Source organism: Lepidochelys kempii, chromosome 9 (assembly GCF_965140265.1).
Source record: "Lepidochelys kempii isolate rLepKem1 chromosome 9, rLepKem1.hap2, whole genome shotgun sequence".
NCBI lineage: Eukaryota > Metazoa > Chordata > Testudines > Cheloniidae > Lepidochelys > Lepidochelys kempii.
Genome location: NC_133264.1, coordinates 51,307,238 through 51,327,809, shown reverse-complemented (window position 1 = coordinate 51,327,809; position 20,572 = coordinate 51,307,238).

Sequence of the window (20,572 nt, the reverse complement as noted above, 5' to 3'; positions counted from 1 at the left end):
GCTAGAAACAAACGAGAGCTGGTCCCCCTCAAACTAAGGGGTTTGTGTTCATGTCCATTGTAAGTTTCTTCTCTTTTTGCATGACTGATGCTGCCTCCAAAACGCCTCTGACATCACCATTAGCTAGGTACGTCTTCTCCAGGACAGGTGTGGCTTCAGTTTGATGAATCAGGACATTCATAAACAGTGAGCTTGTTACCCAGGGTTGGTGAAAGCCGGTGAATTATTGTAGTTGTCCTAGTCCCTGCAGCCAACTCTCAGTAAAGAGTGTTGGCTTTGTTTTTCTGGTACCTACCAGACATGGTCCCCATTCACCAACAGTCACTGCTCACCTAAGCCTCTGCAGTCATTTCCCTGGTCCAAGTGTAGGATCATGCAGCAGTATCTCTGGTGCCACAGTGTGAAGCCTGGTTTAAATAGTGACCGCTATCTGTCCTGCCCCTCTTGGCAGCCCTCTCCACTACAGCAGAGAAGCCAGGAAGTCCTGAATTGTCCATGAGTTTTGGAGGGTTGGTGTGGTGGTCTGTGGACTGTTTCTTTAAATCTCTAACAGGGAAACCAGGCAGCATGGGCTGGGGAAGGGGCTGCAGTGAAGGAGACAGAGTGGGAGACCCATTAGTAATAGTGATGCTGTTTCCTTATTCTAACCAAGTCCCTTGTTCAGTGTTAGCAGAAAGCAATTCTTTCTGTGACCCTTTAGCGTTGTCATGTGAGGTGGGGTCAGACCAGCTCGTTTGGAACCAGCGTGGATCAGAGGAAACAGGGAACTCCCCGAGGCTTTTTCGGTGGATAAGCCCCTGGAGTGGTGTTCATAGAATCATAGAATATCAGGGTTGGAAGGGACCTCAGGAGGTCATCCAGTCCAACCCCCTGCTCAAAGCAGGACCGATCCACAATTAAATCATCCCAGCCAGGGCTTTCTCAAGCCTGACCTTAAAAACTTCTAAGGAAGGAGATTCCACCACCTCCCTAGGTAACTCATTCCAGTGTTTCACCACCCTCCTAGTGAAAAAGTTTTTCTTAATATCCAACCTAAATCTCCCCCACTGCAACTTGAGACCATTAGTCCTTGTTCTGTCATCTGCTACCACTGAGACCAGTCTAGATCCATTCTCTTTGGAACCCCCTTTCAGGTAGTTGAAAGCAGCTATCAAATCCCCCCTCATTCTTCTCTTCCGTAGACTAAACATCCCCAGTTCACTCAGCCTCTCCTCATAACTCATGTGTTCCAGTCCCCTAATAATTTTTGTTACCCTCAGCTGGACTCTTTCCAATTTTTCCACATCCTTTCTGTAGTATGGGGCCCAAAACTGGACACAGTACCCCAGATGAGGCCTCACCAATGTCAACTAGAGGGGAACGATCACGTCCCTCGATCTGCTGGCAATGCCCCTACTTATACAGCCCCAAAATGGCATTGGCCTTCTTGGCAACAAGGGCACACTGTTGACTCATATCCAGCTTCTCGTCCACTGTAACCCTTAGGTCCTTTTCTGCAGAACTGCTGCCGAGCCATTCGGTCCCTAGTCTGTAGCGGTGCATTGGATTCTTCCGTCCTAAGTGCAGGACTCTGCACTTGTCCTTGTTGAACTTCATCAGATTTCTTTTGGCCCAATCCTCTAATTTGTTTAGGGCCCTCTGTATCCTATCCCTACCCTCCAGCGTATCTACCACTCCTCCCAGTTTAGTGTCATCTGCAAACTTGCTGAGGGTGCAATACACACCATCCTCCAGATCATTTATGAAGGTATTGAACAAAACCGGCCCCAGGACCGACCCTTGGGGCACTCCTCTTGATACCAGCTGCCAACTAGACATGGAGCCATTGATCACTACCCGTTGAGCCCAACAATCTAGCCAGCTTTCTATCCACCTTATAGTCCATTCATCAAGCCCATACTTCTTTAACTTGCTGGCAAGAATACTGTGGGAGACCATGTCAAAAGCTTTGCTAAAGTAAAGGAACAACAGTCCACTGCTTTCCCCTCATCCACAGAGCCAGTTATCTCGTCATAGAAGGCAATTAGATTAGTCAGGCATGACTTGCCCTTGGTGAATCCATGCTGACTGTTCCTGATCACTTTCCTCTCCTCTAAGTGCTTCAGAATTGATTCCTTGAGGTCCTGCTCCATGATTTTTCCAGGGACTGAGGTGAGGCTGACTGGCATGTAGTTCCCAGGATCCTCCTTCTTCCCTTTTTTAAAGATGGGCACTCCATTAGCCTTTTTCCAGTCGTCCGGGACCTCCCCTGATCACCATGAGTTTTCAAAGATAATGGCCAATGGCTCTGCAGTCACACCTGCCAACTCCTTTAGCACTCTCGGATGCAACGCATCTGGCTCCATGGACTTGTGCACGTCCAGCTTTTCTAAATAGTCCAGAACCACTTCTTAGCGGAGGGAGTGCTTCTGACTGGTTTCTGACCCACGCTGAAGTTTAATGGAGAGTGCAGGCTTATTCTGGGATTCATGCGTCAGGGAGGGACTCCAGAAATATTAATACAACATTTGCCTTTGCCACGGAAGGAGGGATGGTGGGGTATTGTTTCTAGAAGCTATGCGGAGCATGGCCTCTCAAAACAGAACGTAATACAAAACATGGGGGGGTCTTATGCTCCGGCAAAGCTGTGAGGGTGTAGAAGGTTGGAGAAGACACTGGAAAGAAGACCCTAGAAGGGCCCTACATGAACAAGCACGGCATTGGGACTGTGGCCTCAGTACAGAAGACGCCATAAAAGAGCATCTAGTGGTTGGGATTTTCAACAGGAAACATTCAGGATAAAGGCCGGAAGCTAGCCCAAATGTCAGTCTGATGGCCCTGCCTAGGTCAGGGCCTAACACAGGCTCATGCAGATCTTGCCGCATGACCAGGAATACACAGCCTCTCATACCCAGAGCAGTACCCCAGAGGCCTAACGAGCTGGCATCGAGCAGTCTATGCTGTGTTGTGTTTTGCCTTTGCCAATACCTGGGGCCTTAGGGCCACATACGCCCCCAGGTGACAGTATAGCAGGGAGGAGGCTGTGCTTAGCAGGGACACTGCTAATTGAGGGCAGAGAACATCTACAGCAGAGTGGTCAGGAGGAAAGGTGGGCTCGGGCAGGAGCTACAGAATCACCCAAGAGAGATGCCCATAGAGAGAGAAGGCTGAAGTGAGTTCAAGAATGATCATGTGATTGGGGCACTGGGCTGGAACTCTGCCATGGACTCCCCATGTGACCTCTGACAAGTCATTTAATCTCTGGGCCTCAATTCCCACATTGTAAAGTGGGAATCATAATGTGTCCTTCCTCCAGCCCTGTGCCTGTCTTTCTTGTTTAGTCTGTACTCTCTTCAAGGACTGTGGTCTGTTCTGTGCACAGTCAGCGCCTAGCGCAACAGGGCCCTGATCTCTGTGGGAGCCACTAGCTGTAACCAGAAAAATCAGTGTAATGTTGGGATCATTCCTGGGTCTCAAAATAAATGTTTAACTCATTGGAAAATGGGATGGCTTTGTCTTTTATCTGAGTCCAGCTTCTACTCTAGCTCTGGCTGCAGCAATGGCGACTGATTCTCCACCCCAATATCACTGCCCTGTCAGCACCGATTCCTTTCCAAGGGCTGTATCTGAATGGAAGGACGCGTTAGCGTCTTGACAAAGAGGGAAACACTGTAGCAATTTCTCTGTCTTCTGGGCAGGACAGCTCTGTACCATTCACAATCTGCACTGGGTGCCTGTTGGAAGGACCCAGAGGGTACTTGCTGGGTGGCTAGACTGAAAGAACTAAGGATTATAAATCATTCACTTCTACATAGATAAGTCCTGACATAACCTTAGTTGAAGCTAAAACTCTTGCTATAATCCTACAGAGTCTTTTATCATGTAACAAATTTAGCACCAGATTCTGCAACTCTTACTCATACTGACTCCTCACTTGAGTAAGTGCGACTCCCCATGAGTATGGGCTGCCAAATCTGGCCCTTAAACAGTAAACTTTCAATGATATGAAAGCAAAACTTACCGTGTCTCTTGGGTCCTCTCTACTATACTTTCATCTTTGGACCTGTGTTTATTTCTTGAAGCATTTAAGTCTGTTTTCCTCATATTTTTAGAGACTCTTTAATACTTTGTATTGTTCATGTTTTATTTTATCTTCTTATTTATTTTCCTCTAATGCCAACCTTCTTTCATCTTCCTAAGACTTTTTTTTCCCTCTCCTGATTCTGAGTCTCTCTTTAGCTTCTTATTTTTCCCTTTAAGTATTCTTTTGCTTATTTGGTATTGTAACAAATCAGTGTAGGACTTCATGGTTGTCACTCTGCCACACACCATGGCTGTTGGGAACTTCACAGTGACAGCACGGAGAGACCTCAGCTCCTAAACCTCAGGCCTCTATCACTTCAGTCAAGGGAGAATCGCTGTTAACTCTTAAAGCCTATGACACACAGGTGAGCAGTTCTTATTCCATCCAGCAGAAGGCAGTGGTACACAGGAGCCAGTTCTTGAAAGTAGTATATGTAATAATATTTGTATACATCTGATACTTGGCTTTGATTTTCTCCTCCTCCCTGTGGATAAATGTCTCCATCTTCTTTAAACCATCTTTCCCCAGCTTCTTCCTAAATCTCTTCCTTCTGTCTCCTTCTGTATTGGAGTCCCTGTCTGTGGGTCTGATCCTGCAGTGGCACAGATAAAGGCGCCCGGCGGGGCTGGCGAGCACAGTGTGTGACACTTGCAATGCCTCGTAATGAAGTGAGCAGAGGAGAGCGGGCACTGCAGACTGAACTCAGGTGCGAGGATTCTGGCCCCAGTTCCCACCCCTATGCACTGCTGCAGCAGCAAGCAGGATCCACAAACAGCCCACGAGTGGTCCAGGGAGAATTTCCCCAGCACCAGCACAGCATGTGCCAAGTGGCAGGAAGGGGTGATCCCTGCTGAGAGGCAGCCCTCAGAATCCCAGGGCCATAAGGACTACTGGAAGCAACCTATACCTCCAGGACTTGGGCTGCTGCTCCTCCAGACATGGCATCTCAGCCACTGTGTCCACCCTACACCCTGAGCCACTGAGCTGCCTGCTGAGAAGGACACTGTGTACTTAGAACATGCACAACAATGCCTGCCAGTGGCTGCCCCACTGCTCATTTCCTCTAAGGGTCTGAGCCTGCTCCCCTCACCAACAGTGGAGAGTCTGTGCGTGTCTTTAATGGGCGTACAGGCAGGCCCCAGTGCAACTCTTACGCCCCCACCAGTAAGACACAGCTGGGTGACCACAGAATAATTGCGAACCCTCTGAATGGCTGCTGTGCATGTCGTCGGCATCACCCAGGCTGCATTTAAAGCGCAGGTGTGCTCTGAAAAGTGACAGAGAAATGTTCCTCATTCTGCTCTCCCCTGCTTGTTGTCTCGGTGATTCCAGCTTAAACGTGCTCAGCTCACAGGTAAGCCAATGGCTTTTTGAGGTACCAGCTCTGCAAACTTAGGCTGGGATTCATGGTTCCATCAATGCTAAGGCCAGCAGGGACCACTGTGACCATCTCGTCTGACCTTCTGAATAGCACAGGCCAGAGGACATCATCCATTGATCTGTGCCTCAAGCTCATCACTTCTGGCTGAGCTACAGCATCTCTTGATTTAAGAGGGCGCCACATCCCTAGATAGCTGTTCCAATGGTTAACTACCATCACGGTCAATAGCGAGCGACTGTGTCTACACTTGGCTTTTCCTTAACACTCCCCACCATTCTCTCACTGCCTCAGCCCACTAGAGACAGCAACTGTGGGGGAGCTAATGTAGACTGGACTCAGGGGCAGGTCCATCCTGCTCCAAGCAGGCTTAGATAACGCAATGGTAAAAATGCCTAAGACTTGTATGTGCCCTTGCACTGTTGTATTAATTTATGTGGAATAAAGAGTCCCAAAGTGTCAAAGGTGTTACCATGACCCTGAAACCATTCAATATTACAGTTTTAAACAAGGTTCAGGGTTTAGTACACAGTAGGGTGACCAGACAGCAAGTGTGAAAAATCGGGACATGGTGGGGGGTAATAGGTGCCTATATAAGAAAAAGCCCCAAATATCGGGACTGTCCCTATAAAATTGGGACATCTGGTCACCATAGTACACAGAGACCCCAGCCTGCTTAGTCCCATGGCAAACACACCATTAAACATCCTTTTAAGCCTTTTATTAAAGGTACAGAAAAGGTGGGAAAACAGTTAAAGCATTGGAAATGTAAAGTATTAAGTAAGGCTGCCGTTTTAACAACCTCTCAGGTTCTCTTTCTGTTTACAGCAGGTCCTCAAGGAATCCATTTTGAAGCACTTGGAGGAGAAGAAGGTGATCAGGAACAGTCAACATGGATTCACCAAGGGCAAGTCATGCCTGACCAACCTGATTGCCTTCTATGATGAGATAACTGGCTCTGTGGATATGGGTAAAGTGGTGGACGTGATATATCTTGACTTTAGCAAACCTTTTGAAAGCTTTTGGTCTCTCAAGTATTCTTGCCAGCAAGTTAAAAAAATGTGGATTGGACGAATGGACTATAAGGTGGATAGAAAGCTGGCTAGATCGTTGGGCTCAACGGGTAGTGATCAATGGCTCCATGTCTAGTTGGCAGCCGGTATCAAGCAGAGTGCCCCAGGGGTCGGTTCTGGGACCAGTTTTGTTCAACATCTTTGTTAAGGATCTGTATGATGGGATAGATTGCACCCTCAGCAAGTTCGCAGATGACACTAAGCTGTGGGGAGAAGTTGATACACTGGCGGGTAGGGATAGGGTCCTGAGTGACCTAGACAAATTGGAGGATTGGGCCAAAAGAAATCTGATGAGGTTCAACAAGAACAAGTGCAGAGTCCTACACTTAGGATGGAAGAATCCCATGCACCTCTTCAGGCTGGGGACCAACTGGCTAAGAGGCAGTTCTCCAGAAAAGGACCTGGGGATTACAGTGGATGAGAAGCTGGATCTGAATCAACAGTGTGCCCTTGTTGCCAAGAAGGCTAAAGGCATATTGGGCTGAATTAGTAGGAGCATTGCCAGCAGATTGAGAAAGTGATTATTCCCCTGTATTTGGCACTGGTAAGGCCACGTCTGGAGTATTGCATCCAGTTTTGGGCCCTCTGCTACAGAAAGGATGTGGACAAATTAGAGAGAATCCAGTGGAGGGCAACGACAATGATCGTCTGGGGCTGGGGCACATGACTTACGAGGAGAGGCTGAGGGAACTGGGCTTATTTAGTCTGCAGAAGAGAAGGATGAGGGGGGATTTGATAGCAGCCTTCAACTACCTGAAGTGGGGTTCCAAAGAGGATGGAGCTCGGCTGTTCTCAGTGGTGGCAGATGACAGACAAGGAGCAATGGTCTCAAGTTGCAGTGGGGAGGTCTAGGTTGGATATTAGGAAAAACTATTTCACTAGAAGTGTGGTGAAGCACTAGAATGGGTTACCTAGGCAGGTGGCAGAATCTCCATCCTTAGAGGTTTTTAAGGCCTGGCTTGACAAAGCCCTGGCTGGGATGATTTAAAAGTTGGGGTTGATCCTGCTTTGAGACTGTTGGGCTAGATGATCTAATCTTCTATGATTCTATGATTTATATGTAGAGAGTCTTTAGAACAGTGGTGGGCATCCTGCAGCCCGCACCGCTTCCTGCAACTCCAATTGGTCAGGAACAGAGAACCGCGGTCACTGGGAGCTGCAGGCAGCCTTGCAAATGTAAACAAACTGTCTGGTGGCCTGCCAAGGGATTACCCTGATGGGCCATGTGCGTCCCCTCGGGCTGCAAGTTGCCCATCACTGCTTCAGAAGGAAAACCCTCTCCTTTGACAGTTTCTTCAATGGTAGTAACTGTCCTTTGTGGGGAAAGGATGAAAAGTTAGTTAAGATGTTGTCGGTAAAGTCCAGTCCTGTTTCCTAGGTGACCGAAGAAGAGAAACACAAGAGGGGAGAGAAAAGAATGGCAAAGCTAGACAAAGCAATCCATGCCTCTGGGGTTGACTGTCACTTGCAACCTCACTGCTGGAAAAATAGGCACAGCGCTTGGTTTTATTAGCCACTCTGAGACCTGAAAAACTCATAACAGCATCAGGCTATTTAGGGCATTGAGTTTAGCTGCCTTGTCCTGGTCCCAGGCTCACAGCAGTGTTGCAAAGTAGGCAGCCTTGGCTGGCTAAGCTGGACTTTTACTAGGCAGAAGGAAAAGGGAGCAAGAGAGGACAGAGTTTAGAATAAGGTGGGGAAGGAAAGGATATGTTGGGAGGTGCGGGGGGGCAGACAAAGTATCATATCCCAGAGGGTGTTTGGGACTTTGCCGACGCCTAGGGAGGGGTGGTATCATGCGAGTCCCTCTCTCTAGCCCAGCCTGTTCAAGACATCTCTCAGGATCAGGATGATGGAGGCCCAATGGCATTCCAGTAGATCCTGGGGTCCCAGGAGATGACAGGGGTGGCAGCCATTGGGAGAAGCTGGCTCCTTCCCCTTCTGTCAGCCATTGTTCCTTCCCTTCATGTTCTGGGCCAAGGTGTTCGAAGCACCGCAGGCCGGCAGAGGTACCCTGGAAAACGAGACCCACTAATCAGCGAGTTATTGGCTTTACTGAAGGTTAGTGACACACCCGCAACAGGGACTCCAAGCGTTGCTGTCACGGAGGTGGAGAACCCAGCACACCGGAGCTTTGCCTGGGACGGAGTCCAACGAAGGGGTAAACAGCGAGCCCTAGTAAGCAGTACACAAAATCAGCTCATGAATATCTAATAAGGTACTTTCCTGAAAGGGCTTTCTGCAAACTGGCAAAGAGCCATACAGGACAGACAGCACCGGCCGACACCAGTTGGAACTGGTTCTCCATGTCCTACAGTGACCGGGCAGCCTCGAGAAAGTGGAAGTTCCCTAGCTAGGCCGTAACAAAGTCTTCCGCAGTCCCTTACACTTCCCGTTCCTTATTTCCCCCCAAAGTCTTTTCTTTTAAGGCCCCCAAGAGAGAGTGATGAGGCAATAGCCCAGGCCCCCTTCCAGTAGCGTAGCTGGGTGGGAGCAGGGCAGCAACCGCTCCCCCACCGAGCAAAAGTGGCGCCTTTTTAATTACTTGGCGCCTTTTACATGTTTACTCACCCGGCGGCGCTCCAGGTCTTCAGCAGCACTTCGGCGTCGGGTCCTTCACTCGCTCCGGTCTTAGGCAGCATTGCAGTGGCGGGGGAGGGAGGGTCCTTCGGTGCCAGAAGACTGGAGCAAGTGAAGGACCCGATGCCGAAGTGCTGCTGAAGACACGGAGTGCCACCGGGTGAGTACCAGGGGGTGGCGCCTTTTTTAATTTCCGCTCCCCCTGTTTTTAACACCTGGCTGCACCACTGGCCCCCATCAGTTTTCCATTAATTAGGCCTAATTTTCAACACCCTAGTTTGGCTCCATCGAGTTCTGATTCCAAACGTTTCTCATTTGCCAGGCATGATTGTACCATAGTCCCTGAGTTATAGCAGGAGGCCACACTGTTTGGACTTTGTCTTTGTCTTTGTCTTTGTCTGTCCCTTTTGTCCCTTTTCCCACCAACATTTATCACTGTAGGCTATTGGGATGTTTTATGAACTTCCATTGACTCCTTCCGGGCAAGCTCACAATGAGGATAAATCTGTCGGCCCAGTTATTACAGTAGGACTCAGGCTTTTTCACCCTGCTCTGAGCCGGGCCAGACATCACAATGGTAAAAATGTCTGAACCTTGTCTGTACCCTAACACACCTGCCAGGACTCCTACCTGCAGAGCTGCACAGTGGTGGTGCAGTGGTGGAAATTTCCTGGAAACTGCTGGCGTAGACAAGGCCTGCAAATCACAGCTGGGTTCTTTCCAGCGCATTCATCATCATCAATTAAAGGTTCTGCCATTACATCTGCATGGCTGCATTGCCTCTAGATAAGGACCTCAATGACTCATATTCAAGCCCCTTGCTCTCCTTAGGTTTGTACAGGAATTGGGATTTTGTTAAACAATTCTCTTGATGATGCAGGAGACGGAGCTCACTCAAACTCCACTGTGTTGACTCTGCAGAGATAACCAGAGCAAAGAGCAAAAAAAGTTATTATTTGTCATTCAGGTCATCATTAGATATGAATGAATATACAATGTAATGATAAGCATTATTGAGTCACTAGCTTAATTTGTGTGCTGTATAGCATTCAAGGCAGGGTGTGGTCTCTGGTAAACAAGGAAGACAAAGCAGGAACTCAAGCTGCGTGGAAGCTTGTTTGTTTCTGTCTATCCTTTGTGATTGTTGCATTTAATAAATGTCTCTTCTTTAAGATGGACTGTGATGACACACAGGAAGTAGATCTGCTGAGTAAGGTTGTAGGATTTCTTAGCTTGTAAGCACTTTGGGCAGTCTACCTCTATGCATGTACAGGGAAAACCACAGTGAGGCCCCATCAGCACAACTGTAATGTAAATATGGAAAATAATAATAATTAGTTCAACTCACTGCCCATGCCATAAGTCTGCAGCTGTCCCATTGCATTCACTCCCCACCTCCCCCTCGCCCCAAGTTTGCTGTTTCTTGACTTCAGGAACATCTAGCCATTAGGGCATAGCAACAGGCATATCTCATATGCATGCATGTTGAGATGATCAATTATTTGGTTGTTGGACAAAAATATAAGACCATAAAGCACAGATCTAACAACACACCCCTGTAAGCATTAACTTCCCCGCAGTGAGAAAAATACAACAGAACATTTGATATTTTTCTCTATAAATCCATTTGGTGCAGGTGCCGCCCCTCAGTCAAGCGCAGGGGAAAACATTTTCCATTGCCAAACTTGAGACAGGCCTAAAACCTGGCATAGACTCCTGAGCCTCTGAACTGGTCAATGGGGAAATCCTTTTTGGGGTAAGGCAAACTGACTTCTTTACACATTTCACTCCATCGAGGGAGGGGCTTTGAAAGATTCAGGGCCTGGGAACATTTTATTCCCTCCAGAGAAGAGCTGAGGGACAACTTGATTACAATGGGCCAAAGCCTCCTCTGAGCTTTTCAAAGCGGAGAGGTTGCCAGCCCTGGGGGCATTGTGGCTGAGGTGCGAAGGCTGTTTAGCAAGCTCAGTGGTGCAAGTACAATTCATTTCTTACCAGTACACTGCACCAGCCAAAGGGGGGAGGGGGCATGTGATCTCCCCATGTGACCCCACCCCAGCCCAGGACCCTGCGCTCTCCCCCTCTCTTCCCCATGATCCATCCCATGTTACCTGGGGGAGGTGGGGAGCGCTCCCAGTGGGTGGACAGGCACAGCTTCTGTATGGGCTACTAAGAGAAGAGGAGGGCTTGCTCTTTGGAACAATAGCCAGTTTACAGTCACACCTGCTTTGGGAATTGCCAGCAGAAGAGCTTCAAACCAGCTCCCTCTGACAGTAGAGAATATTTTTTTCAGACACGCTGGCAACCGAGCCTCACGCCAGCAGCCTCTCCAGCACGTCTGTACCGCCCCCAGCCCTGCCACCAGCCCTTCCACACAGCTGCGTCTCCTGAGTCAAGTCCAGAGGGTCTGTACAGCAGCCCCACCGGAGGAAAGGGCTGGGGGAGCAAGGCTGGGGCAGTACAGCCATGCTGGAGATGCTGCCGGTGTGGGGCTCTGCTCCTTTTGCTGCTGCAGTTTCCAGGAGAGTCCTGAACCGCAGGGTTCTCCGGGGAACCGCAGCAGCAAAAGGAGCACGCCGGCAGCTCCTCTGGCGCAACTGTACCGCCTAAGCCAGGGGTGGGCAAACTGTTTGGCCCGAGGGCCACATCTGGGTGGGGAAATTGTGTGCAGGGCCATGAATGTTGGGCTGGGGCAGGGAGTTGTGGTGCGGGATGAAGTGCAGGGTGTGGGAGAGGGTGTGTGCAGGAAGGGGCTCAGGGCAAGGTTGGGGTGTAGGAGGGGTGCGGGAGCGGGCTCAGGGTAGGGGGTTGGTGTGCAGAGAGGGGTGCGGCAGGAGGATCAGGGCAGGGGGTTGGGGTGCAGGACGGATGCAGCAGAGGTTTGGGGTGCAGGGTGCAGGAGGGGTGCGGGGTGTGGAAGGGGGCTCAGGGCATGGGGTTGGGGTGCAGGAGGGGTGCAGCAGGGGTTTGGGGTACAGGCTGCAGGAGGGGCTTGGGGTGCAGGTTCCAGCCCAGCACCATTTACCTGGAGCACTGTAAGCATTTACCTGGCACCATGGTGGCAACGGCTCTCAGCGAGGCTAAGGCAGGCTTCCTGCCTGCCCTGGCCCCGCACCACTCCCGGAAGCAGCCGGCACCATGTCCCTGCAGCCCCTGGGAAATGGGAGGGCAGAGGGCTCCATGCGCTGCCCTCACCTGTGGGTACCTTCCCTGAAGCTCCCATTGGCCGCGGTTCCCCGTTCCCAGCCAATGGGAGGTGCGGTGAGGGGGGGTGCCTGCAGGCAAGGGCAGCGTGCGGAGCCCTTGCTCTCCCTCCCCCAGGGGCCTCAGGGACCTGGTGCTGGCTGCTTCCGGGAGTGGTACAGGGAACGCAGCACCAGAGGGGTGACAATCCCATGGGCTGGATCCAAAGCCCTGATGGGCCGGATCCAGCCCGCAGGCCGTAGTTTGCCCACCCCTGGCCTAAGCCCTGCCCCCAGCCTTGTGCTCTCGGTGGGCTGCTGTACAGATTCCGGGCAGGAGACGCAGACACACAGCTGTGTGGAAGGGTTGTGGGCGGGCCTGCGGGCGGTAAAGCCATGCCAGAGGAGCTACACATTCTGCTCCCGGGAACTGCAGTGGCAAAAGGAGCAGAACGTGGGGCCACCGGGTGTCCCCATGCTGGCAGCGCCCTGTCCTCTGGTAGGGCTGCTGTACAGACCCCGGACAGGAGATGCAGGCATGCAGCTGAGTGGAAGGCCTGGGGGCAGTACAGCCACACCAGAGAGCTGCCGGTGTGGGGCTGCCTGCCGGCCCCATGTTCTGCATATACTGTGTCTTTCTGGTATGCTGTACTGGCTACGCTATGGCGTAGCGGTCTGGACCGCCCTACTTGAACCATTGAGCAAGCTCCTCCTCTCCTTGACCCCTCAAACCCACACCTCTGTAACACTGAATTCTGTGATGAGAAGGGAGCCTGGCTGGGGCCCTGCCCTGCTCTGCTTTCTACCCCTACCACACAAAAATCATGGCACAAACCATGGGTCGGCATGCATTTGCATAGGCCCTTTTTCCGTGCTGTGGCCCAATGCCCCACAGAGGGAGCAACTCCTGACAAGGGGATCCGGCCGCCACTGAAGTACAGCTTGATGACAAATGTGTTGCCAAGGAGCTACAGGGGCCCTGGAGCCAGTACAGAGCTACAGGGCCTCACATAAAGATTCTCCATCGTGGATGATACCTACCTGAAAGGAAGGATTCTCTAATGATAAGGGCATTAGCCTGCCATTTGCAAAATCTGGGTCTAAATCTTTGCTCTGCCTCAGGCATCCTTTGTGCCCTTGGGCAAGTCACTTAGCCTTACTGTGCTTCAATTTCCCATCTGTAAAATGAGGGTAATAGCACCGTTATATCTCACAGGTGAAGATGTAAACACAAAAGATTGAGGTGCTCAGATGCTATGGAAACAAGGCCATATAAGTGTCAAAGACAGATCACCTATTTTAGACCAGACTCTGCACTTCTGAGTTCAGATTTTGCCAAGGCTGTGTTTTATTTGCAATCATTCTGCGATTCAGGGTCTGAAGAGAAAAATGGGGGCGAAAACCACAGGGCAGAAGAAAGTAGGCTACAATGAGCTGTTCTGCACTGTGGTTTGTGCAGTAAGCAACCTCTGAGACATTAGCTACACCATGGCTTGCTGACACCTAAGCTGTAACTGTAGTGTATTGGTTTTTTAGTAGTTCTTGGACAAAGCTGTTTCCTAGCCTCTTTGATGCAGAGGGGAAAGCTGCTAACCCTTTTGAGCAAGAGGCTCAGCTGGTGTAAAATTGCACAAGGAAGCCAGTGACACTACACTGATTTACAGTGTCTGAAGAGCTGGCCAAATACAGTTGATACCTCTCTCCTTTACAAATATCTGAAATGGAGACCTGGCATTCACCTTGATCAGAAATTTCATGTTTAGCAATTCATAGAATATTACGGGCGGAAGAGACCTCAGGAGGCCATTTAGTTCAACCCCCTGCTCAAAGCAGGATCAACCCCAACGTTTAAATCATCCCAGCCAGGGCTTTGTCAAGCCAGGACTTAAAAACCGCTAAGGATGGAGATTCCACCACCTGCCTAGGTAACCCATTCCAGTGCTTCACCACCCTCCTAGTGAAATAGTTTTTCCTAATATCCAACCTAGACCTCCCCACTGCAACTTGAGACCATTGCTCCTTGTTCTGTCTTCTGCCACCACTGAGAACAGCCGAGCTCCATCCTCTAGGGAATCCCCCTTCAGGTAGTTGAAGGCTGCTATCAAATCCCCCTTCACTCTTCTCTTCTGCAGACTAAATAAGCCCAGTTCCCTCAGCCTTTCCTCGTAAGTCATGTGCCCCAGCCCCCTGATCATTTTCGTAGCTCTCCGCCAGACTCTCTCCAATTTGTTCACATCCTTTCTGTAGCGGGGTCCCAAAACTGGATGCAATACTCCAGATGTGGCCTCACCAGTGCTGAATAGAGGGGAATAATCACTTCCCTCGATCTGCTGGCAATGTTCCTACTATTGCAGCCTAATATGCCATTAGCCTTCTTGGCAACAAAGGCACACTGCTGATTCTCATCCATTGTAATCCCCAGGTCCTTTTCTGTAGAACTGCCACTTAGCCATTCGGTCCCTAGTCTGTAACAGTGCATGGGATTCTTCCGTCCTAAGTGTAGGACTCTGCACTTGTCCTTGTTGAACGTCATCAGATTTCTTTTGGCCCAATCCTCCAATTTGTCTAGGTCACTCTGGACCCTATCCCTACCCTCCAGCTTAGCTACCTCTCCCCCCAGCTTATTGTCATCCGCGAAGTTGCTGAGGGTGCAATCCATCCCACTATGCAGATCATTAATCAAGATGTCTCAGAACTTCAGTGTGTTTTCTGGATTCTGGGGCTTGTTAAAGCTATTGCCTCTGACCCCCAGAAGAATGTCAATGTGTATTCCATACTGCATGTAGTCCTTGATGCCAATCCAATAATAATAGAGACATGTTATTACAGTTAACTTGGGAATGTTGGGCCCAAGCTGATCAGGCTCATGATTTTAGTTTGAGAGGTCATTGGGTCAACCAAAGAATTGGCCATCACAGATGCGCCGACTGTTGTGGGAGCTCTCCGTCATTCTCTGCACAGTTAATATAAATTCTGAGCCATGGATTCTGATGCTCATTCCAATCATAGCAGGGTGCAGTGGCAGACAAATTATAGCCCCATTGGTACCCATCACACAGCCCACTCACCAAATCTATATTCTGGTCTAAACTCGGCAAGGTAAATAGTTTCTGCTGACCATTTTCATTTTAACTGTTGCCATTGTGTCTACAATATTCAGGAGCAGCACTTGCTGCTCCAAGTCCATCTTTTGGACTGTGTATGGCTGAAGTGGTTCATTCAATAGACTATTCACAATATCCTCTAGTATCTGCAGCTTCAATTCTTTGAAGAGAGAAACTTCTTCAGTCTGTTGTGTAGTAAAAAGAAATTCTTTCAAAAAGGAGGTTCTGGAAGTAGGATTTGCTTATGGTGAATTTTTTCACTGCTAATAGCAATCATGTGTCATCATTTCTATGTTTATAAGATTGCTTATAAGATGGTAGCATCAAGCCCATCATTTTAGCCAAGCAGCACTAAGACTGATATATGCGGCTTTGGTCCAACAATCTTCACAAGTGTCTTGTGGTCTGTAATTAATGAAAACTTCCACCTAAGCAAAAACTCTTGTTGTTTTCTGGTTTCACAACTCACACAGAGAGCCTCTATTTCTACTTCAGCATAGATTTCCCTTCATTGAACTATGATTTTTAACTGGAATAAAACAGGTGTAAATGATATGAGAGTCTTGCTCAGTTCCTTAGGTCATTGCTTCATTTTTCTTGGGGAGGTTCTCCACATTAATCATTTGACCAGAAAATGTAACTTGTGACTTTAAAAAAGCACACTTGCCCTTTTTCACCTTTGATCCAAACTGTTTTAACACAGGGTCCAGGAGCTAAATCCAGCCATCTCCTGTGTAATGCTACAGTATATGAAATCAGTCTTTCTTTAAAAAGGAAGTGTTTATTATATGAAGCAACTAAAAGCTTCTGACAAACCAACTGACTTCCATGCAGTTTGAGTTCCAGCTTAGTCTTCCTTGTTTACCAGGGACAACACTCTGTGTTGAACTTGATATGACATTCAGAGACATCTAGTGGCTCAATGATACATTGCAAGAGCCTATATAATTACACCTGGTGAAATTCATTGAATTCAATGGAAACACAAAAGGGATGAATTTAGGTCCAGGTTTCCCAAATGAGCTTCCTTATTTGCATTTGCAATGACTAAGTCATCCAGATAGCAGATCACTAAGTAAACCCTATAGGATTTAATCCATGATAGACCAAGTTACAGCTGGAGTGCTATCCATACCACTGGGAAACCTGTTAAAATTAAGCAAATTTTTATGCATGCTAATGATAAAGTACTTTCATGTCTCTTCTTTGATCTCTACCGGCTGTTAAGATGGAGACAAACCAAATGTTGCAAACTTTTGCCCCCCTTCTACCAGTACAAACAGATCCTGTGTTGCTGGCATTGTTGGTCCTTAGCCAACAAAGAGTTCAGAGTTATCCTACAGTCAGTGCAAATTATATTTGATACTATTCTTCCTTAAGAATATCAGAAACGGAGAACCATGGTTCACCTTTGTTTGGAAGTTCATATTTAGCAATGTTCTCAGAACTTCAGTTGTTTTTCTAGATGTGGTACTTGTCAAAGCTCTTGGCTCTGACTACCTGGAGTATGCCTATCCCACATTTTGCCCCGATGACCAATCCACAAAGATTAGGGGTACATTACAGCTCTTAGCTTGGGACCTTGTTTCTTTAGCTCAACTGTAGAGACTCATGCTCATTCCCAACTCTGCTGATTCTACTACTGAATTTTGCAGTACTGAATCTTGTACTCTAAAGTCTCAAAGAAACTGCAGCCCCAGCATCATTGTCCATTATAAGCATGTATCTCAGAGCTTCTCATGCCCAAAACAAATCTATTGGTAATGTTGTTGTAGCCATGTTGGTCCCAGGATATAAGAAAGATAAACGAGGTAATATCTTTTACTGGATCAAATTCTGTTAGTTGAAGGGGAAAGTTAAACAGAGCTCTTCTTCAGGTCTGGGAAAGGTACTCAGAGTGTCACAGACAAATACAAGGTGGAAGAGATAAGGAGTTAACACATGTTGCAAGAGGCCAATCCAGGTGAAGTAGGCAGTTAACACATCTATAGTCGAAGGACAAAGGAGGGGTAGTGGGTTTCACATTGTTGTAATAAGCCATAAATCCAATGTCTTTGTTGAGTCCATAATTTTTAGTGTGTAACAAAGCTCATCTTTTGAAGGTGCTGAGCAGGTTTCCTTTGAGGTTGAGGACTCAGAGGTCAGATATGGATGGAGTGATTATTATGTGAAATGTATTCACCCACAGGTGATGTGCTGTTTTTGCCTTGTATCATTTTTCTGTGTGAGTACATTTGAGAGCGTAGTGATTGTCTCCTTTCACGCACATAGCATTGGGTACACTGGATGAGGTTCACCACATGTTGTGACATGAGTAGGACTTGTGGATCTTGAAAGGGGTCTTGTGGGGTGTGTTGATCATGGCAGCAGTGGGGCTGTCTGCCAGTTTTGCATCTGTTCTTCTGGCAGGGTCTGGTGCCACTTTGAGTTGATGTGTCCTGGTCTGTGGGGAGCTTGCTTCTAATGATGAGCTTGGCAAGGTTGGGGGATTGTTTGAAGGCCAGAATAGGGGGTTTGGGAAAGATTTCTTTCAGGATGGGGTTCCCATAGAGTATGGGTTGTAATTGTTGGATGATAACCTGTCTGTGTTCCAATGTGGGGTGGTAGGTGACAACTACGGGTGTGCAGTTGAAGGTTTTTTTCCCCCCTGTATTGAAGCAGGTTCTCCCAGGGTACTTGGGTGGCCCATTCTGTGATGTGATCTATGTCTCTGGTGGAATGTCCTTGTTTGGTGAAGGTGGTTTTAAATGTGTTGAGGTGTGTATCCCGGACTTTCTTCTTGGATCATATTCTGCAGTGTCTGAGTGCCAGCTATACATAACAGATTTCTTCTTGTATTTGGTTACTGGATCTATGAAGGTAGGTGTGGTGATCTAAGGGTTTCTTGTATGAAGTTTTCTGCAGGGTTCCATTATTGGAGCTGATTGTGGTGTCCAGGAAGTTGATGCTGGTGTGGGAGTGTTCCAGAGAGATTTTGAAGTTATTAATATCATTGGTTTCATGTTGTATTAAATTCATAACTCTTCTAGACACCAAAACTCATGGGCTTAATAAAGACACTGGATTTATGGCTTATTACAATGACGTGTAACCCACTACCCCTCCTTTGTCCTATGACTATAGATGTGGTTAACTGCCCACTCATCTTGAGTGGCCTCTTGCAACATGTGTTAATTCCTTATCTCTTCCACCTTGTATTTAGCTGTGACACTCTGAGAACCTTTCCCAGACCTGTGTAGCTCAAAAGTTTCTCTCACCCAAAGAAGTTGGTCCAATAAAAGTTATTACCTCACTCACCTTGTCTCTCAAAACAAATCTGTCACACAAGGCTTTATTTAGTAATAGCTTAAAACCACACATTCCTGCCATTTTCTTTAAATTAGTCAGGCTCTCAGAAAAACATTCCTCCAGCTAACTGGTTCTACAAGTATAGCTTCTAATGCTCTACAAGGAAGATGGTTTCTGGAACAAAATATCCCTTTCAAATAAGTCCTTAAACTCTTGTTCACTAGTTTATTGTGGTGGTGGAAAGTCTGTCAGCTTGCCTTACTTTCTTCTTCTTCTCCCTCAGCCATAAATGCTGCTGTACATGTTTCTTCAGTAATGAAATCATGGAGAAGCTGATCCTTACTATAGTGTGGCATCAGCGCCAGCATGTCCCCCTCTCTCTGTGACTCCTCCCACTCAGGTACCAGTTGTACCTTCTTCATGACTTTCTTTTCTCAGCAAAGCAGCTGTAGTCCAGGCTGGAGAGGGAAAACACATGAACTACTAAGGCCAAATGTGTGTTTGGGAGGAATTGGGAAGGAGACTTCTTGCTGGCTGGAGATGAAAGAAGGCACTGTTAGGGTCTGCTGCAGTCTCATTGTCCAGGCTCAGTGAAGAATCCAACATGATCCCAAGACTTCGTGCTACCTTAATTTCTGGAGATAAATGCCCTTCATCGAGAAATAAGTGATGGTGCTTGTTAGCTCCTCACAGTGCTTCCCTCTCTGCTGCTTAGCATTGCTTTGTTTTTTGTTGGGGTCTCTTTGTTCATGCTCCGCCTCTCTCAAGCATTATGTGTTGTGTGAAATGGCAGTGTTTCCATTGTATAGAAAGGGTTCATAGGGCTGCGTATCATCAGCACATTCATAGCATTGCAGCCCAAGTTGACTCACAACATTTTCCCAATGGTTGTACGGAGATGTTAGAATTGGAGAGGTGATGGACTGAGTTGTAAAGGGTTCTGCATGCCATGGCTCTTGTGGGAGGCTCAGTTGCCCATCTTGACTCTTTAGTATCTACTGGAAAGGAATGTATGAAGCCAATCTACTGCAATTCTGTTGGTTCCTGACCTGAAGAAGAGCTCTGTGGAGCTTAAAAGCTTGTTTCTTTCACCAACAGAACTCAACCATCTTGTCTTTCTCATCCTGTGACCCATCCTGTGACTTCCATGGAAACTGAGGGGGGTGAGCAGCTGGCAGGACTGTGTCCATCATTTTCTGTTCAGTCATTGTGCTGGTGTGTCTGCTTTGGTTGCAGTATTTGGTCACCCGCTGAGGCACAAATACATCTCCAGAACTTAGAACATTAATCCTTTTGTGTGTGTCTAAACAGCCAGATTCTAATACCTTCAGTCACACTGAATTGTGTTCTACTCTATGAGCAGTCCTGCTGAAGTCAACGGGACTGCCCCTGGAGTAGGGTGCTACTCAAAGCAAGAAAGTGTATGGAAATCTGGCCATAAGTAAATAGAGACATGAGGATGGGGCAAAGTTTTCAAAAGGAAGCAGGTAGTGTTTGTTTTCCATTGATTAAACTTAAGTCTCCTACACTTCTGCTAAGAAAAATCTGTGCGTGAGTTAAAGAGAAAGGCCTCAAGCCATTCCAGACGTGGGTTGTTTTGTAGATCAGTACAGTAGCTTTGGGAGTTATGAATGTTGCTACGATAACGCTCTATGTCTGTCTATATGTAAATAGATAACAAGTAAAGCACCAATAGATGGTGCATAAGAACTGGAGGCATAGTTCCTGGTTGAAGGACCAATCAAAGTTGTTGCTGGGCCCTGCAAATGGCTTCCTGAGTGCAGCTCTCTACAGGCAGCTCTGAACTAATGTTTAAAATCACACAGGTGCGTCAGAGGTTCTTTCCCATCTGGTATTTTGAATGCATTTTCAGGAAATGGTGGCAATGGAATTACAAGGGGAGT